The 10,112-nt window shown below is 39.1% G+C and overlaps 1 pseudogene; it reads right to left on the bottom strand.

Annotated features, from left to right (window-relative positions):
• Window positions 1–9,088: 9,088 nt before the first annotated feature.
• LOC116543413 lies at window positions 9,089–9,581 on the bottom strand (annotated as a pseudogene).
• Window positions 9,582–10,112: the final 531 nt, after the last annotated feature.

Here is a 10,112-nt window from a genome sequence, read left to right as displayed (position 1 = left end):
ATGAGATGGTATCTTAATGTGGTTTTGATTTGCATTTCTCTAATGACCCATGATGATGAGCTTTTTTTCATGTTTGTTGGCTGCATAAATGTCTTCTTCTGAAAAGTCTCTGTTCATATCCTTCACCCACTTTTTGATGGGGTTGTTTTTTTCTTGTAAATTTAAGTTCTTTGTAGATTCTGGATATTAGCCCTTTGTCAGATGGGTAAATTGCAAAAATTTGTTCTGTTGGTTGCTGTTCACTCTAATGATAGTTTCTTTTGCTGTGCAGAAGATCTTAAGTTTAATTAGATCCCATTTGTCTATTTTGGCTTTTGTTGCCATTGCTTTTGGTGTTTTAGTCATGAAGTCCTTGCCTATGCCTATGTCCTGAATGGTATTCTCTAGGTTTTCTTCTAGGGTTTTTATGGTATTAGGTCTTATGTCTAAATCTTGAATCTATCTGGAGTTAATTTTTGTATAAGGTGTAAGGAAGGGGTCCAGTTTCAGCTTTCTGCATATGGCTAGCCAGTTTTCCCAACACCATTTATTAAATAGGGAATTCTTTTCCTATTGCTTGTTTTTGTCAGGTTTGTCAAAGATCAGATGGTTGCAGATGTGTGGTGTTATTTCCAAGGTCTCTGTTCTGTTCCATTGGTCTATATCTCTGTTTTGATACCAGTACCATGCTGTTTTGATTACTGTAGCCTTGTAGTATAGTTTGAAGTCAGGTAGCATGATGCTTCCAGCTTTTTATTTTTCATTTTTTTCTTAGGATTGTCTTGGCTATGCAAGTTCTTTTTTGGTTCCATGTGAAGTTTAGAGTGGTTTTTTTCCCCCAGTTCTGTGAAGTTCAATGGTAGCTTGCTGGGGATAGCATTGAATCTATAAATTACTTTAGGCAGTATGGCCATTTTCGCAATATTGATTCTTCCTAACCATGAGCATGGAATGTTTTTCCATCTGTTTGTGCCTTCTCTTATTTCCTTGAACAGTGGTTTGTAGTTCATCTTGAAGAGGTCCTTCATGTCCCTTGTTAGTTGTATTTCTAGGTATTTTATTCCCTTTGTAGCAATTGTGAATGTGAGTTCACTCATGATTTGGCTCTCTGTTTGCCTATTATTAGTGTATAGGAATGCCTGTGATTTTTGTACATTGATTTTGTATCCTGAGGCTTTGCTGAAGTTGCTTATCAGCTTAAGGAGATTTGGGCTGAGATGATGGGGTCTTCCAAATATACAATCATGTCATCTGCAAATAGAGACAATTTGACTTCTTTTCCTAATTAAATACCTTTATTTCTTTTTCTTGCCTGATTGTTCTGGTCAGAACTTCCAATACAGTGCAATCAAATTAGAACTCAGGATTAAGAAACTCACTCAAAACTGCACAACTACATGGAAACTGAACAACCTGCTCCTGAATGACTACTGGATAAATAATGAAATGAAGGCAGAAATAAAGATATTCTTCAAAACCAATGAGAATGAAGACACAACGTACCAGAATCTCTGGGACACATTTAAAGCAGTGTCTAGAGGGAAAGTTATAGCACTAAATGCCCAAATGAGAAGCAAGGAAAGATCTTAAATCAATACCCTATCCTCACAATTAAAAGAACTAGAGGAGCAAGGACAAACAAATTCAAAAGCTAGCAGAAAACAAGAAATAACTAAGATCTGAGCAGAACTGAAGAAGATAGAGACACAAAAAACCCTTCAAAAAATCAATGAATCCAGGAGCTGGTTTTTTGAAAAGATTAACAAAATAGACTGTTAGCCAGACTAATAAAAAAGAAAAGAGAGAAGAATCAAATAGATGTAATAACAAATGATAAAGGGGATATCGCCACCGATTCCACAGAAATACAAACTACCATCAGAGATTACTACACCTCTATGCACATAAACCAGTAAATCTAGAAGAAATGGATAAATTCCTGGACACTTACACCCTCCCAAGACTGAACCAGAAAGAAGCTGAATCCCTGAATAGACCAGTAACAAGTTCTGAAGTTTAGGCAGGAATTAATAGCCTACCAATCAAAAGAAGTCCAGGACCAGACAGGTTCACAGCCAAATTCTATCAGAGGTACAAAGAGGAGCTGGTACCATTCCTTCTGAAACTATTCCAAACAATGCAAAAAGAGGGAATCTTCCCTAACTCATTTTATGAGACCAACATCATCCTGATACCAAAACCTGACAGAGACACAAGTAAAAAAGAAAATTTCAAGCCAATATCCATGATGAACATTGATGCAAAAATCTTCAGTAAAACACTGGCAAACCAAATCCAACAGCACATTGAAAAGCTTATCCATCGCGATGAAGTCAGCTTCATCCCTGGGATGCAAGGCTGGTTCAACATATGCAAATCTATAAATGTAATCCATCATATAAACAGAACCAAAGACAAAAACCACGATTATCTCAATAGATGCTGAGAAGGCCTTTGACAAAAATTCAACAGCCCTTTTTGATGAAAACTCTCAATAAACTAGGTATCAGAATGTACCTCAAAATAATAGGTATTTATGACAAACCCACAGCCAATATCATACTGAATGGGCAAAAATGGGAAGCATTTCCTTTGAAAACCGGCAGAAGACAAGGGTGCCATCTCTCACCACTCCTATGCATGGAATATTTTTTTTCTACTATTTTACATCCAATTTATGTGTGTCCTTACAGGTGAAGTGAGTTTCTTGTAAGTTGTGTATATTTGGTCTTTTCTGAGCCATTCAGTCATTCTGTGTCTTTTCATTGGGTAATTTCAATGGAGTCATTTACATTCAAGGTAATTAATTTAGGTAAACACTAATTCCATTTTGTTAATTGTTTTCTGGTTGTTTTGTAGATCCTTTGTTTCCTTTTTCTCCCTTGATGTCTTCTTTTGTGATTAGATGATGTTATCCAATGGTATGCTACGTTTCCTTTTTATCTTTTATGTATCTACTATAAGTTTTTGCTTTGTGCCTACCATGAGACCTACATAAAATATCTTATAGTTGTAACTGGCAATAAGAAGTTTATGTTAATTACATAAAATAACTACACTTTTACTTTACCCACCCCACATTCTATGTTTTTGAGGTCACAATTTACATCTTTTTATACTGTATATCCCTTAAAATTATTGATGCTGTTATTTTTAATATTTCTGTTTTTAACCTTCATACTAAAGATATAAGTGATTTACATATCACCATTACAGTTTTAGAGTATTCTGAATTTGACTGTATACTTACTTTTACTAGTAAGCTTTGTTCTTCCATATGTTGTGTTACTGTTATTAATTAGCATCCTCTTTGCTCTACATGAAGAAGTCCCTTTTGCATTTCTTGTAAGATAGATCATTTAGAATGAACTCACTCAGCTTTTGTTTATCTGGAAAAGTTTTCATCATTCTTCTATTTCTGAAGGACAGCTTGTTGTATATAGGTATTCTTGGTTGACAAGGTTTTTTTGTTTGTTTGTTTGTTTGTTTTTCCTTCAGCACTTTTAAGGTATTATCTCAATATTTCTCAGCCTGCAGGAGAAATAGCTGATTCACTGATAGCCTTTTAGGAATTCCTTTACAGATGATTTGCTTCTTTTCTCTTGCTGCTTTCAGTGTCTTCTTTCTATTTTCGATTTTTGACAGTTTGATTACAATATGTCTTGCAGTCTTATTTGACTTGAGTCTAATCAGAGTCCTTTGACCTTCCTGTACCTGGATATTTCTTTCCCAGATTTAATTTATTTTCTGCTCTTATTTCTTTAAATAAACTTAAATTTCTCTCTCTTTCTTCTTTTTTAACTCCTACAATTTAAACATGAGGTTTTTTTGTTTGTTTGTTTGTTTTCTGAGACAGAGTCTCGCTCTGTTGCCCAGGCTGGAGTGCCAATGGTGTGATCTCGGCTCACTGCAACATCTGCCTCCCAGGTTCAAGTGATTCTCCTGCCTCAGCCTCTTGAATAGCTTGGATTATAGGCATGTGCCACAATGCCTGGCTAATTTTTGTATTTTTAGTAGAGATGGGGTTTCACCATGTTGGCCAGGCTGGTCTCGAACTCCTGACCTTGTGACTCACCTGTCTCAGCCTCCCAAAGTGCTGGGATTACAGGTGTGAGTCACTGTGCCTGGCCAAACATTTGCGCTTTTGATACTGTTCCACAAATCCTATAAGCTTTCATCATTCCTTTTCATTCTTTTTTCATTTTTCTCTTCTTACTGCATATTTTCAAATAATTGTCTTTGAATTTTCAGATTCTTTCTTCTGTTTAATCAATTCTGCTGTCAATGCTTTCTATTGATTTTAGAATTTAATTCATTGTAATTTTCAGCTCCAGAATTTGGTTACTTTTTCATAATTTCAATCTCTGTTAAATTTCTTGTTTTAGTCATTGCTTTCTTGGTTTCAGTGAATTATTTCTCTGTATTTTATTAAAGTTTGCTATACTTAAAACCATTATTTTGAATTATTTATACAGCAGTTTTTATATCTCTATTTCTTTAGTGTCAGTTACTCATGTTTTATTTTCTTCCATTGGTGATGACATGTTTCCCTGATTATTCTTGATCTTTGTGGTCACTGCTGGCATATATTCATTTGAAGAAGTGGAGACTTATTCCAATCCTTGCAAACTGGCTTTGTTTGGGAAAGCCTTCACCAGTCACCAAGTCCAGAGATTCTGTGAAGTCCATCTAGTATGGCCTGTTGGCATACTTGCTGTGGAGTCTTTGGGCGAGTGGGCCTTGTGTCTGGGTCAACAAGTGGACAGACCTGGTGCCTGGATCCATGAGGTTGAGTATGGCTGCTGGATCCACTGAGGTAGATGTATTAATTGGGTCTGCAGAGGTGAGCTTGGAGTGTAGGTCCAAGGGCAGACCTACAGCCTATATCCATGTGGGGTGGGCTGTAGCCTGGGTTCATAGTGGTTGATGTGGCACTGGGGTGAAGCCTTGAACCTGAGTCTGTAGGGGCTGGCTAGGCCATGGGATGGGTCTGGAGCCTGTTCCACTAGGATGGGCCCAGAGCCTGAGTCCATGGGGGCTGACCTGGCACTGGGGTAGACCAGTATCCTGAGTTCATGGGGTCCTGAGTTTAGGGTCCATGGAGCTAGCCTAGAACCTGGGTATTTAGGAGTAGTCCTGGAGCCTAAGTCCATGAGGATCAGATTAGCACTGGGGTGTACTGGGACAAATCTGGCCCTTACATCTGCTGGAACATGGGACTTCAGGGGCCATCCTGGAGTGTGGGGCCACAGGGATCAGCCTGGCACTATGCAGGCCTCAAACCTGTGCCTGTGGTATCAGCCTTGTGACTGAGATGTACTGACCTGGCACTGAGGTGAGCCTAAGGCCTTGGGCTGTGTGGGCTGACATGGCTTTGGGCTGATCTTAAACTGAGGCAGGCCTGCAGCCTGGAGCTGCAGGAGCCAGTCTTACACTATGCAGGCCTGGAACCTATGCCTGCAGGCCAGCCTGAAGGCTGAGTGCTGGCCTGATAATTAGTGCTGTAGGGTTTGGCCTAGTTCTGGGATAAGCATGAGGCCTGGTGCTATGGGGTCCAGCCTGATGCCAAGTTAGGGGGCATCCAGAGCCTGGGACCCCTGGGACTGGTCTGACCCTGGAGTGAACATGAAGACTGAGTCTTCAGGGTAGGCCTGGAACCTGATCTATGAGGGCTGGCCTGTCACTGTAGTGAGCTCAAAGCCTGAGGCACGGGGGCCAGCTAGGTGTTGGGGCCAGACTGGAGCATAGGGATGTTAGGGTTGGCTGGGAAATTGAGACTGGGGAGCAGGCCTGGAGCTGGGGAATGTGGGATCTGTCCTGTTGTCAGGATGGGCCTAGAATCTGGGGCTGTAGGGGCCTGCCCAGTGCTGGGTTTTATCAGTGGGCCCAGTATTGGAGTTCGAGGCAAAGTCTGATGCATATTTTCCTCTTCTTCCCCAAAGCGAAGGGTATGTCTCTGCACTGTGCTGCCTGGTATGGAGGGAAGGGTGATGTGGGTAAAGTTGTCCTTCCTATCCTCTTCAATGTGTCTTTCCTTATTTCTGTGCTATACCCAGATGCTATAATCTCTCACTTGGTTTTCTTCACTCTTGTGAAAGTATTTTAATGCATAGTTTTTCAGATTGATGTTTCTGTGGAGAGACTAGCACTGGAAAGATCTTTTCTGCCATCTTGCAGATTAAGACACTTAGTACTTTTTAAATAAAAAAAATTCATAACCATAAGTAAAATGTAAATATATTTGAATAAATAAATGTAAATTTATTTATATTAGAATAAATTAAAATAATTTATTCTAATATAAAAATAAAATATTGTTTACATACCATATAAAGTTTGAGTTTAAAAATAAAATAGAATTATGATTTCTTAATGTGTACTTAGCCCATCAATAATGTTATCAACCTGTGAAAAGCTTTCCAGTGCTGAAAATCTCTTTTTGGATCTATGCTAGTTAAGAGAATGATAAAGATATAGTTACAAACTGCTCTTAAATATTTTTCTCTAATCCACTGCTGTGGTTTGAATGTGTCCCCCAAAGTTCTTATGTTGGAAACTTAGTCCTCGGTGCAAGCATGTTGAAAGGTGGGACCTTTAAGAGGCGATTAGGCCATGAGGGCACCGCTCTCATGAATGATGAATGCCATTATTACAAGAACCTGTTCCTTATAAAAGGACAAGTTCAGCCCTCCTTTGCTCTCTCTCACCCCTGTGGCTTCTGCCATCGGATGATGCAGCAAGAAGGCCCTCACCAGATGCCAGTGCCTCAATCTTGGACTTCTCAACCTCTAGAGCTGTGAGCCAATACATCTCTGTTCATTATAAATGAACCAGTCTCAGGTATTATGTGGTAGCAGTACAAAATAGACTAAGACACCCATTACCTACAAACAATCCTATCTCTTGGGTAATATCTTTGAGGACATTTTTTGCAGGGGGGGGGGGGGGGGGAGTGGTGGGAAATATTTCATTTCTTTGCAGGAACAATTTTTTTTTATTGCTAACTGCTGTGGTTTGAATGTATCCCTCAAAAATTCATATTGAAACATAATTCCAATGCAACAGTATTAAGAGGTGAGGTCTTGAGAAGGTGGTTAGGTTGTGAGGGCCCCACTCTCACGGATGGGTTAATGCCCACAAAAAAGGGCTTGAGAGAGTGAGTTCTTCCTATTAGCCCTTTTCTGTCCTTCTGCCCTTTTATCATATGAGCATGCAACAACAAAGGCCATCTATAGGGCAGCAAGCAAACTTTCACCAGATAAGATATCTGCTGGCAACTTGATCTTTGATTTCCTGGACTTCAGAACTGTTAAAAATAAATCTATATTATTTATAAATTATCTAGTCTTAGATATTTTGTTACAGCATCCTGAATGGACTAAGACAGCAACAATTTTTTTTTTTTTTTTTTTACTTCAAAGAAAGTATTTCTGGTTTGTCTTTAGGTTTCCATCTCATCTTCCATAAATGAAGATTCTAATACAGACACCTTATTAATACCAATAGTGTTCCGTTCATGTCTACTTGTTGGAAAGTCTTTGTGACAGGTAAGAATTATTCTTGTAGTAGACGCTTTGCTTTGTTTTCGTTTTTTTCCCTAGGATTATAAAGGCATAGAAGACAGTTTTCCAAACACATTCGCAAATTTTGATTTGTGTTTTATTGATTCCCAAATTTTAATAAAGCATGTCTCTAGTATGTCTCAGGATATTAATGTTTCAGATTTCAGATTTTTTTTTAACTTTGAAATAATAATATCATACCAACAGAAATACCAGTATTCTAGTAGCCTTTAAAACAGCATGGAATATCAGAGGGGTGGAACATTGAAAACTGGTATTGTAAGTCACTATTCTGTGGGCAATGGGAGCCATTAAAGATGTTTAAACAAGAAAATTACAAAGATGTATAGACACAGACTTACTCTGTTAGAGTTGTAGGAGTTGTAGAGAGTACTAAGCCCACCTCCCTCTGTCTAAAGGTCAGCAACTTCAGCATGAGTCACCAACAATGCACACAGGAAGTTGATTAATGAGGACAGGAGAGACTGGAGAAAGGCATGGAAGGCATCTATTATTCTCCCCTCATCATTCATTCACTCTCTTTTAAAAGTAAAAACAGCTATCTGAACCTCCTTTGAAGAATTGCCTGAACCCCCTAGTAACTCATTTAGTTTGGGTGGGTTTGACTTCCCCTTCAACTCCAGGGATGGTAGGAAATGATTGGTTCAAGAATTAAGCATATATCTCAAATCTGGCAAAAAACTCTGAGGCCCAGAATTTCTGCTTATATGGGGAAAAGAGCTCTTTATTTCCAGTTAGACTGCTTGAATCATTGTGTAATGAAGAGGTGAACTCTGAGTCACCAGTTTGAGTGGGAGATGGAGCTGGAGGCTGTAAAAGAAATCAAAAACCAATATTATCTGAGCTTCTATCCAGCTAAGCCTGAAGGCAGTTCTCCTGAAATTTTCAATTGTGTGGGCTAATCAATTCTTTTGTCTTTTTTCCTGTTAAACCAGCTTGAATCAGGTTTCCTGCTACGTACAACAGAAAGAGTCCTAAGTGATGTTAAGGAAAAAACAGGAAGCCATCCAACAGGATTGAGGAAGTGGTAGGAAGAAAGAGGCTTCCTGGAGAAAAGTCACAAAGGAAAGTTTCAGTCTCTCATCTTAGAGGGGCATTATCCATGCTAAATATCACATAAATTAGCACCTCCTCCCTATATAATTAAGCATTATAATATCTGTAATATCTGTGGCTCATAGTGTGGGCCCAGATGCCAGACAAACATAGGTTCAAACTTAGTTTACTCAGTCTCTGCCACTTAAGATCTGTGCCTTCTTGGGCAAGTTACTTCTCTGTTCTCTAATTTCAATTTCTTCCTCTACAAAATGGTGACAGTACCTACAACTTGCGTTACTATAAGGTTTAAATGTCACATTACATAATGCCATGAATATGGTAAGCACTTAATTCAATTACTATTACTGATGTTTTTTCTTTTTCCAAGCTTATTGGAGATATCATTTGGGGAAATAATTTGTTTGAGGTGAAACTACCTGCTTCACCATCTATCTTTACCTCCTCCTCTTCCATTTTATTTTTATTTATTTTTTTTTCAGTTATCATTAGTTTATTATAAAAGAGAGATATGGAAATTATTTACATGATGAAAGATTTCAGAACTTCAGTGGAATGAGCAGCTTCACATTGATGCCATTTCAGTAGTGACTTACTTCAGTCTACGTACTTTCCAAGAATGTCACCATCTCTAAATAGGAAATAATCCTTGTCATCTAGAACTACTTTAGTGCCTCCATATTCTGGGAGAAGAACTTTATCTCCAACTTTCACGCTAACTGGTTGAATCTCTCCACCCTTTCCTTTAGAACCCGATCCAACAGCGACTACTGTTGCTTGCAATACTTTTCCTTGAGATTTTTCTGGAAGCATAATGCCTCCTTTGGTTACAGTTTCAGCAGCACTCCTTTCAACCAATACTTGTCCAAAGAGTGGGAGAAACTTTCTAAACGCCTGTCCTGCCATGACTCCCTCAGCCTCAGACTCGTACTCTGCTCTCTCTTCCATTTTAATAGACGAGATGACCCTTAGTGAAAGATGTGTCCCTTCTCTCCTGTTCAAGGGTGACCCTTCCTCCTTTCTTCTTTATCACACCTTCTCTCAACTCCTTAGGAAATTTTCTCTACCAATTATTTCTTTTTGTCTTCTTGTTTCCCCTCCACTGGGAATTGTCCCCACTGTCTTAGTTCATTTTGTGTTGCTATAAGGGAATATCCGAAGCTAAATAATTTATTTATTTATTTATTTATTTTTTGAGATGGAGTTTCCCTCTTGTTACCCAGGCTGGAGTGCAATGGCGCGATCTCGGCTCACCGCAACCTCCGCCTCCTGGGTTCAGGCAATTCTCCTGCCTCAGTCTCCTGAGTAGCTGGGATTACAGGCACATGCCACCATGCCCAGCTGAATTTTTGTATTTTTAGTAGAGACGGGGTTTCACCATGTTGACCAGGATGGTCTCGATCTCTTGACCTCGTGATCCACCCGCCTCGGCCTCCCAAAGTGCTGGGATTACAGGCTTGAGCCACCGCGCCCGGCCAGCTAAATAATTTATAA

This window comes from Sapajus apella, unplaced genomic scaffold (genome assembly GCF_009761245.1).
Source record: "Sapajus apella isolate SASKATOON/1434 unplaced genomic scaffold, GSC_monkey_1.0 scaffold187, whole genome shotgun sequence".
Classification (NCBI taxonomy): domain Eukaryota; kingdom Metazoa; phylum Chordata; class Mammalia; order Primates; family Cebidae; genus Sapajus; species Sapajus apella.
Note: the sequence above shows the minus strand (reverse complement) of the source record. Positions and strands in the feature narration are given on the sequence as shown.